This window comes from Silene latifolia, chromosome 6 (genome assembly GCF_048544455.1).
Source record: "Silene latifolia isolate original U9 population chromosome 6, ASM4854445v1, whole genome shotgun sequence".
In the NCBI taxonomy this organism is placed as follows: domain Eukaryota; kingdom Viridiplantae; phylum Streptophyta; class Magnoliopsida; order Caryophyllales; family Caryophyllaceae; genus Silene; species Silene latifolia.
In genome coordinates, this window is record NC_133531.1 from 44,975,525 (window position 1) to 44,985,895 (window position 10,371).

The 10,371-nt window shown below is 43.6% G+C and overlaps 1 non-coding gene across 1 annotated transcript; it reads left to right on the forward strand.

The window, feature by feature from the left end:
• The first annotated feature begins 6,966 nt into the window (after positions 1-6,966).
• On the forward strand, positions 6,967-7,073 carry LOC141589507 (small nucleolar RNA R71). Its single transcript, XR_012520442.1, has one exon. It is a non-coding gene; the product is annotated as a small nucleolar RNA R71 (small nucleolar RNA).
• The last annotated feature ends 3,298 nt before the right edge of the window (positions 7,074-10,371 follow it).

A 10,371-nucleotide genomic window follows, 5' to 3' on the forward strand; every position in this document is an offset into this window, starting at 1 on the left:
TTGAATATTTAGATAAATAAGAAAGAATGACTAAGTATAAAGAACAGAGTTTGTATTATTTTGATAAACTGAGTACAATCTTGCGTGTGTGATTAAATAATCAGGAATAGAAATGAGGGATAAAGTGTAAATCACTGACTAATCATGAATGCCTTTACAATTGTTAGATTCTGCTATTTATAGTTCTACAAATGCTACCGTTGCCTTTTTCTTCAACGTCTTTCTCCATTATAGGAGCTGTTGCCGGATTAATAGGGCATGCTCCCTATTTACTCGCTTGACCCGTTCCAATCTCAACCAATTTTTAGCCTTTCCTCTTCTTTCCGTCCAAATTCATAGATTATATAGTTTTAAGTTTGGACTTGGTCTTCCTTGAGAATAGGGCACGGTTATTTGACTTATACAATTATATTTCTTGTTTATCTTCTTAATCCAGCCTGCTTCAATACTCTACCAAGCTATTCCATACCGACCATCAGGCTCTTCTTCCAGGATTTAGTGGCCTGCTTGTTATAATATTTCTCAACAGCTAAATAACAGTTAGATTTGTCCGGTCCTCGTCTTAATCAATCAGCCTTGTTAAGTCAGGCCAGGTTATGGTCAGACCAGGCTAAACTGGGCCTAACACTATGCAAGGAGTACTACTCTCAATTCCTAATGAACTGGTCATGAATGTCACCAGTTATGGCTCTAAAACTTAGAATTTTTAAGTAGTTTGCCAATTTATCGGTCAAGTCTAAACAGTCAGCTATATTTGAACAGAAATTCGTAGACTATGCGTATGACAAAGCTAATAACTATCAATAAAAATGCAAGGCTCAAGCAAAAAGACAAGTTATAGTGCATTGTCATCATGGGAATCTACCGTTCCGACTCAACCTATATGCAGAAATAAACGTGAATTTTTTTTTTTGAATTTTTGAATTTTTTGAATTTTTTTTTTTAATGAAATAAGACAATGCGAGGCTGAAAATTAAACATGAATGCAAAAACAAATGCAGATACAGACTCAAAAAGATGCAATACCCTCCCCAAACCAAAACGGACAACGCCCTCGTTGTCCTCCAGCATACACCAGCAGAAATATGGGGGAATGGGAATATACAACCTATAAATAAAATAAAAGCAATAAATAAAGGAGACAAAATAAAAGAGTAAGAAATAAATACAAAATACGAACTTCCCCAAACCAGCCAGAAAACTGGGGAAGTGAGTAGACCAGTAGCTACTCGTCGTCGTCGTCGTCTCTATCCACCTTGTACTCCGGGTCTCTCTCCTCCTCTCTCCTCCTCCGCTCCTCAGCGCGAGCTCTCTCCACCGCCACCTCTGGGTCCTCGTTCTCCTCCTCGTCAGTAACCGGGTACCCCTCAGCTGGGTACAGGAAGAAGGAAGGGTGTGGCCAACCCTCCAGGATAGGTCTGTGTCGCCGCAAGTGGTACTCGTACAGAGGGTGTGAGGCAAGAGCCATGTCCCTCTCCATACGAGCCTGACGCTCTGTAAGCTCAATCAATAAACCGTAAACTGCGCCCCCTTGGTCCTGGACTGCGGGCGCTACAAAGGGAGGAGGTGGTCTAAAAGTATCCGGGAAGACGGGCTCAGTCTCTGTCTGGTCAGTGGGAGGTGGAGCAGGAGTAGGAGTGGTAGTAATAGTGGGAGTAGGGGTCGGATCGGGAGTAGCCGTGGAAGGCTGGGTACTCCCTGAAGGTGTGGACCTCTCTCCAGTCTCAAGTCGCCGCTTCTTAGCGGCGGGTGCAGCAGGAGGTGGTCGAGACTGAAGTGGAAGGTGAAGTAGAGGCAAAGCAGGCAGACGGTGGCCTTTTACCACAGTAGGTAAGGGCTCAAGATGGGGGAGACTGTCGCAAGGTAAGTCAACAGACAAGGAGCCGTCAATCTTCCAAGTCTGGTAATCTGGGTTAGCCAATGCTGAGCGAGCATGGCAGCCAGACTCAGTGACCTCTCTCCCTCGAGGTACTGCAAGTCACGTGGCCATGTGGGGAAAAGGCGATGGGCAAGAATGGTGGCTATGCCACCGCAGGCAATGGTTCCCGCCTTCTTCTTCCCCTGGTCGTGGAGGTACTGGGCGGTGAGGTAGGCAATGTTGAAGGTAAATGGACCTTCACGGTCGACGTTCAGATAACCGCCCAGGATGGAGAGCTCGGTGTTGGTAGTGTTGTTCGGCTCCTTTCGGCCGAAAATAGAGCTCCCCATCAGTCTAAGAAAACAACGAACGGGGGGATGGTGGACCTGGTGGAGCTTACGCTCCTGGAAACGGGTCAGGGCCAGGCACCGCCAAACCTGACGGTAAACCTTGCTCGAGTCTGATGTCACACCCGAGGAGGTAAGGTCAAGTAACCTACCAAACTCCGCTAGAGGCATCGGGAAAGTCCGGTTGAACAACCGGAAGGAGACTGACAAACAGTCGGGGTCAGTATCGTATGCCCCTGAAGAGAAGGTAAAAGAGCTGAGAAATTCGAGGCTCAGCTCTAAGAAGGTACGACCCCTCATGGTAATGAGGCCAGGCATCCCCGTGCCCCGTAGTAAAGTACAGACTAACTCATAAATACCGAGTTTCTCTAATGCCGATTTATCCAAAAATCGGGAAGGCACTTGTACACACTTGACCAAGCTAAAGAATTTCGTACGATGGACAGCGTTGACGAATAATACCTGTGGGTAGTCAGGGTGGGAGTCGAGGGAAGTGTCCCCTCGGACTGTAACTGTCTCAGAAGTAGACGGAGCGGCAAAAAAGTAGAAGCGACGACGGTGGGAAGTGCTAAGAGCGGGAGTAGAGGCAACATGAGCTGGCGTAGCTCGAGACTGTCTACGACCCCGGCCTCTGGAACACAAGGCAGCGGCCCTCTCTCGAACGGTGTAAGGAACTAGGGCTGCTCTGAAGGCAGCTGCGACTGCTGGCGAGTCCGCCACAGGTGCAAAAGTAGAGGCTGGTGTACACTTAGTGGGTCTGTGGGTCACCATCAAGAGGGACTAGCAAAGGTGCTAGCGGGTGGTGGTGACCGTAGAGGAAGTGGCGCTGAATCGAGCTTCCAAATGAGCTAGGCTGGAGCAAAAACTGTCCCTGCAGCTGAAACAAGGAAAACTGGGGCTGCAGTGGTGACTAAGGTGGAGGTAGTGGCAACAACAGGGGCCACTGACTCACTCAAGGACGGACTCGAGGTGGTACTGGTAGAAGGCAAAGTACTGGACTCCATCCTGTGGCAAGGAAAAGGGCATGATAAGAAAATAGCTGCTAACCGTGGCTAAAACAACACGTAAAACCAGCATGTGACAGCATGTGAATGCCCTATCAGTCGAAAAATTCGACTTTACAGCAAATAATTCCCAATGATCTTCAAAAATTTCGAAATTCAGCATGTAAGCAGCAGTAGGGGACGGGATAGCAGTAAACAATGACTGAAGTTAAGTAAAGCATGAAAGCATATGAACCCGTCTGACAGTCGAAAAATTCGACTTAAACAACCCTTATCGCAGTTTCTGTGCAAAGGTTCAGTGAAAACATGGCTAAGCATCGACGGGAGTGCGATTTCAGTTAACAACCAGCAGCAAAATCGCAACAAAGATGCTAACTAGGCAAGATACAGCAGCAATAACCCAAGTGATAGTCGAAAAACTCGACTGTCCTGAACCAAACCACAAAAATCATGTGAATTTCGAATTAAGCATGTAAGACAGCGAGGAAGGGGAATTATGATCATCAAGTAAGCTAAACAAGGGTAATAAACACAGACAAGTCGAAAAGAATTCGACTAAACCTGGATATTCAAACCCTAAATCGATTTTTCTCATAAAATTCCAATTAATCGAAATCAAAAAACAAAGAAGGTGAAGGAAATGCTTACTTGATGAGAAGAATCCTACAATATGCAATTAATCTTCAAAAATCAAGCAAAAACAAGCGATTTTCGAGCTCAAAACCGCAAACCCTAACCCTCTTTGAAAACCGTGAAAATCAACACAAATAAAGGGGAAAATAAGGGGCTTTTGAAGATCAATTAGCAAACAAGAGATTGTACGTGACAGATTTGGAGATTGGGCAAGAAAATATGGGATTTGGGGAAGAAATTGATCGCACAAAGGGAAGTGTTAGACGAAATTTAGGGACAAAATGAATTAGAAAAGGAAATAAAGAGTTTAAGTTAGAAAAACTCCCGTGTCCTGTTCATTTCACTCGATCGAGTGGTTTTAAACCCCTCGATCGAGCACTGTTGATGCTTCAGCTGCTTGGTCGAGTAGAATTTTACTCGATCGACCAATCCCTCTTTTTGCTTTACTCGATCAACTGGTTAAAGCGCTCGATCGATCGACTTTTCACTCGATCGAGTACAAAAAGTACTCGATCGAGGACTTTTCTCGCGTAAGCTCTTTAATTTCGTCTTTTCTTCCTCGGAATGCGTAAAACTTCCCCAAACCTGCATAAAAACACATGCAAAAATTTCCCAAAATACCAAATACGCATAAGCAGAGTCTATAGTCTTATGTTTATGCTAAAAACTGTCTAAAACTAATTGTCCTAATTAAAACGCAATAAAACAAATTCAAAAGAAATTCAAAAATTATCTATTACAAAGTGTTACACGGGGCATTTCCCCGTTTAATTCCCATCAAATTTCAGTAGCCCCTTGGTGGGCTTCTGACTGGAGGACGTCACCTCAGCAACATTGACTGTCCTCTTCAACTTCCATGAGCATGAGTAATCACTTGAAACGGTAGGAGGGGAGTAGTTCACATCCACATAAGCGTGAACCTTCCTCGTCCTTGCTCTTTTATCACCAGCTTTAGTGTCAACATCTCCAATTTGATTGATAATGATTGCACCATGTCCTTTGACAGCTTCCCCTTTGCTTTCATCTGTACCTACAGCAAGGAAAACAAACGAACTTTCCTCCTTTTTGCTCTCAGTCTGAGGCGGAGGGTTAACAATAGCGGCATAATTCCCCAAATTTTCATTTGGAGTGTCAATACTAGGAACAATATAAGAGAGAGCGTTGCAAGGCTGGGCTTGCATGGGGGCTCTCCGGAACTTGGACTGATGGAAAATCAGCTCTTCATCCCATACCTGAAAGGTCAAAGTCTTACCCCCGACAACTATTACTGCACGGGCAGTAGATAAAAATGGTCTCCCTAAAATAATAGGGGTGTGTGCATCTTTGGGGATGTCCAAGACAACAAAATCTACGGGAATAAAGAATTTCCCGATCTGAACAGGTACGTCTTCTACTACACCTAGTGGTCGTGATAAACTACGGTCGGCCATCTGGACAGTCATGTTGGTGCAACTCAGCTTTGTCAAACCGAGTCTCTTAGCCAGAGACAAAGGTAAGACACTTACGCTAGCGCCTAAATCGCATAGCGCGTTATCAATCAAATGCAGACCGATATGACACGGAATCGAAAAACTACCCGGGTCTGACTGCTTAGGAGGTAACTTATTTTGAAATAGGGCTGACCCTACCTCAGTCAAAGCTACGGTCTCACTGTCATTAATATTCCTCTTACGACTCAAAATTTCTTTCATAAATTTTAAATAAGAGGGTACCTTTGTCAGCAACTCAGTGAAAGGCACAGTGACTTCCAAGCTTTTCAGAAGTTCGACAAATTTGTCGAATTGTTGATTGGCTTTCGTGTTTTGCAGCCTCCTCGGGAAGGGGACCGTGATAGGTATCTCGAGTCCCTTATTTCTCGCTTCCAATGTATCATCCGGTGCAAGTTCTGTATCCTTTGGACGCTTCTTACCTCTCAAACGAGGTCTTTCCGGTGATATCTCGCTTAAACGAGCACTAGCAGGCTCTCGAATAAGCTTCCCGTCATCAATACTACTCGATCGACCAATTTGCTCACTCGATCGAGCAGTTTCTTCATCAATGTCATTCGATCGAGTACAATTTCCACTCGATCGACCAACTCCACTTTCTGCTTCACTCGATCGAGTAGATAAACTACTCGATCGACCAACCTGTTCTTCCTGTTCACTCGATCGAGTGGAAAAACCACTCGATCGAGGACTTTCATCTTCAGTTCTACTCGATCGAACACCAGATTTCACTCGATCGAGTAATTCCTTTGTCGTGAGCCCTTTTCTCTTAACAGAACACTGTTCATCACCAGTTACAGCTTCCCTCGGGTCTGATTTCGACACTTCCGGTCCCTCATAAGAAAGGCCGCTTCTCAATTCTATCAGATGTACCGTCTCATTTGGATTCTTCTCATTTTGAGTCGGTAAATGACCCTGCTTTCTTGAGGATTGATTTGCGGCCAGTTGGGCAACTTGAGTTTCAAGTGCCTTAATAGACGCGTCCTTCTGTTGATCACTCAGCTGAATCTGCTTTGTAAGAGCTTGCATCATGGACTTAAGCTCACCCATTTCACTCACCCCACCGGAAGATGATGCACCATGGTTAGGAGGATTGAAAGACGGAGGCTTCTGATAGCCTTGTTGATTCTTATGTGGAGGAATATACGGCTGCTGCTGATTCGGAGGAGCAGTGGGATTGAGCACATTCTAACTACTCCACCTCAAATTGGGATGGACGTTCGGCTCGTAATAAGTGTTGTTCTGCCTGTAATGTTGAAAGGCAGCACAAGACTCATAGGAGTTGGGACAATGATCTGAGACATGTCCCTCTCCTCCACATCTTCTACAGACGAAAGGGCCGTCGACACAAAGATTCACCGATACATCCCCCTTTGGAGGCTCCTCCCAACTCATATTTATCAAATCTTGCAGTGAGAGCTTCAAGTGCTGCTACAGAAGAAGATTCAACAGCTCTTCTTTGATTGCCTCTGGAGTTCCCATATTCAGCTTTATGGGTGGCCAAATCATCAATGATCTTCCACCCTTTAGTCTCTCCCATGTTTTCAGCAAATCGGCCATTGGCAGCAGCATCCAAAATAGCTCTCTGATCGTCGTACAACCCATTATAGAACTGATTGCAAAGACTCCACTTCTCGAACCCATGATGCGGAATGGTTCGCACCAGCTTCTTGAAACGGACCCATGCTTCATGAAAGTTCTCATCAGGCCCCTGTTTAAAGCTCGTGATCTGAGCTCTAATGGCAATAGTCTTCGATGCAGAAAAGTACTTCTTGTAAAATGCTAAAGCCAGCGAATTCCAGTCAGTTATACCGTGAGCTTCCCAGTCCAAATCCCTGTACCACTCCCTTGCAGCATCTCGGAGTGAGAAAATAAACATGGTTTCTTTTATCTGATCCGGGATCACGCCAGCAGGTGGAGGTATGGAGCAGCAATACTCGATAAAAGTCTCCATATGCTTAGCTGCATCTTCATTTGCAGCTCCCCCAAATTGGTTTCTCTCAACCAGATTGATATAAGATGGCTTCGGCTCGAATTTTCTCGCCTCCCCTGGTAATACAAACCCCTTATAGAGATTTGCGGCTGTCGGCTTAGAGTGAGTGGCAATAGTTGCTTCTTCAGCCATTTCTAGAAAGTCTGGAGAAGTGACTGTCTCAACTGATGAATTGGAAACTGGAGATGAAGGTGGATTCTCCTCAAACAAAGCATTCTCGTAATAACTAGACATAGTACTCAGCTCTTCCTCTGTCGGCAATACCCTCTGTGATCGCCTCAACTCGCGCAAGGATTTCTCAAGTTCAGGATTATAAGGCAATAATTCACCGCCCTGTGACCTGCGCATAAGAGGAAACTACAAACAGGATATAAGAATAGTCTAAGGAACGGATGTCCCTTAGACTGAAAAAGGACTAAAATAAAGCAACAAATAAATTAAACAATTGCCTCCCCGGCAACGGCGCCAAAATTTGACACGGCTATCGCAACCCTATCAAAGATAAATCCTAACGGTCTCAACTAAAATGTACCAGAGGCAGTCGAGTATCGAATCCACAGGGAGGTAATGTAATTAACAGCTGCCTAATTCTAGTCCTAAAGTAACAATGGGGGGTTTTGTTGAATTGATTTCTAAACTACGAGATTTAAAGGAAAGAGAAATAAAAACAAAAGCAATAAGGGCAGAAAATCGGTTTAAACTATCAAGAAGAGAGGGACATGTCGGGATTTCGGTTCACTACGATAGTCCAATAACTCAGCTGTAAATGACTCAGACGAACTAATGTGAGACGGATGTTGAAAGGTCCTTTCGGTCCACTTTCTACCCTAAAATACCACTAACTTAACTTTCGTCCTTATTAGGGTAGTCTACTGTTCATAGCAGGCCTATTTAGTCCAATCTTTCGATCCAGGATTAATTTTAGCCAGATTAAAGGGTGACATAGAAGCGTGCACTCAACTAGGTCGGATAAATACAGTTAAATTGCTATGGTGACAGGGTCTCACAATTAATTCATCTAATTCATTTACTACGTCGTCATATTTCTACCGCAGATTCCCTAATCCCAACATGAAAGGGATTTAGTTACTCATATCGCTAATTAAACTAACAGGAATTAAAATTCCAGCAGAAAACATAATGAAATAACAATAGATTGCAATAAGGAAGATTAGGGCAAAGAAGTAAATGCAACGAAACAAGTAATATAAGCAAACAAATGATTAATTATTATTAAAGGGAGAGAAGGAATTACAATCCAAGCGAATCCGGCGTAAAGAACACAAATTCCAAGTGAAACAATCCCGAAATAAAGTAACAGTAGAGAAGGATGAAGCAACGTATTAATGTTAACAGTAGAGAGTTTTCTAATATGAAAGATATCCTAATTAACCTAGTAAAGCGTGCTTAAATAGCAAAAGAAAATAAGTTTTGCGAAAATAAACAACTCACGGGCTATTTAAAGCCCAAAACCAGCGAAACCACTCGATCGAGTGGATTAAAACCACTCGATCGACCAACTCTTCAGCAATTTCTACTCGATCGACTGGAAAGGTGCTCGATCGAGTAACAGGTCTTTGTGCAGCTTAAGGATCGAGTGAATAACCACTCGATCGACCATCAGAGGACGTGAAAACCACTCGATCAAGTGGTAAAACTCCTCGATCGAGTACTTCATCTTCATTTCAGCTCAAGTCCGCATCTAAGTGCCTCGTATTGCGTGCCACGACACTTCCAAACACAGTATCTCACTCAGGAAAATCCCGTCTCCTCTAAATGCATGCAAAAAGGACGAAAAAGGGTACGATTCCACTACTTTCACGTTCATTTCTACAAAATGGACAAAACGAACCAAAGTAGCCAATTCGGGGCAAAATACCATAAAAACAATATGAAAATGCATAGAAATACGTGCTGAAATAGGCTAAAAAGACTATACATTAGGCACGTATCAATCATCATGATCGATAGTCGTGATCGCATTATTGTCGGAGGACACATATTCCAACAATCTCCCACTTGTCCTCGATAAGTGTGCGTCACCAATTCTCTTGTCCTATTACTATCTCCCACTCAATGCAAGGTGTCTTTCAGGTCGTACTTGCAAGTGATCATATCCAGAGTGGTTTCCTCGATCTGGAGAATAATTGATTGACCGGAATTATCTACCATAGATACCTTCCGAGCGTGGCCACGCATTTCCAGTTCATTACTCCTCGAGTGGCCCTGAGATATTATTATAACCCTGACAAGGGGTGGACAATTCCTATCGCACTATTCCCTTCGACTAGCCACAGCCATCATAACCCAAAATATGCCCATTTGACCCCATTTACGAAGGTCGTAGTAACATAAATCAAGGTTAATCTAGAACTGTGCCACCTTAGGCGAACAGTCTTTAGTCAAAAGAATCGACTCATTAGAATACAATAGTAGCTCTCGCCACGACCAGGCTATATAAATTTGCCAGAACTCTATTAGCGGTCATAAGCCCGAGAAAGTGTTCCTAACAATCTGCCTATGTGATCGACTAGTCATCTCACATGACTCCATGGCACTTGAACTTGTCATCAATCGCATCACACTCTAGTCACTACGAGACGTCACCTCATGTAAGTGACTATGGGCGAATACAATGCTAATCCATGTTCACTTTAAAGGGGTTCAATTATCTCTACAACCCGTTTGGATATAACAAAGTATAAAGTGAGTTAACAACAATTCAAACGACAAATGTGGACATCACATTCGGGTAGTCAATACCATATTACCACCTTGTGATGTATATTGTAAGTGTGTAAACACTAGTCGTTTACAACATGAGTTTAACACACCATGTGTCCATGTGTTCAAACTCTTGAATTGCATTTTTCTTTATTTTCATGTTTGTCTTACATAGCATGAATCTCACCAAGTACATATCTAGTTTCCCAAACTAGTTTTAGGTTCTTTACTTTGAAAGAACTTTCTTGTTGTTTATCACATAACAAACGAATTATGGTGGACGACATAACTTGCACTAGTCAAGTGTTCTTCCAACTCATAATGT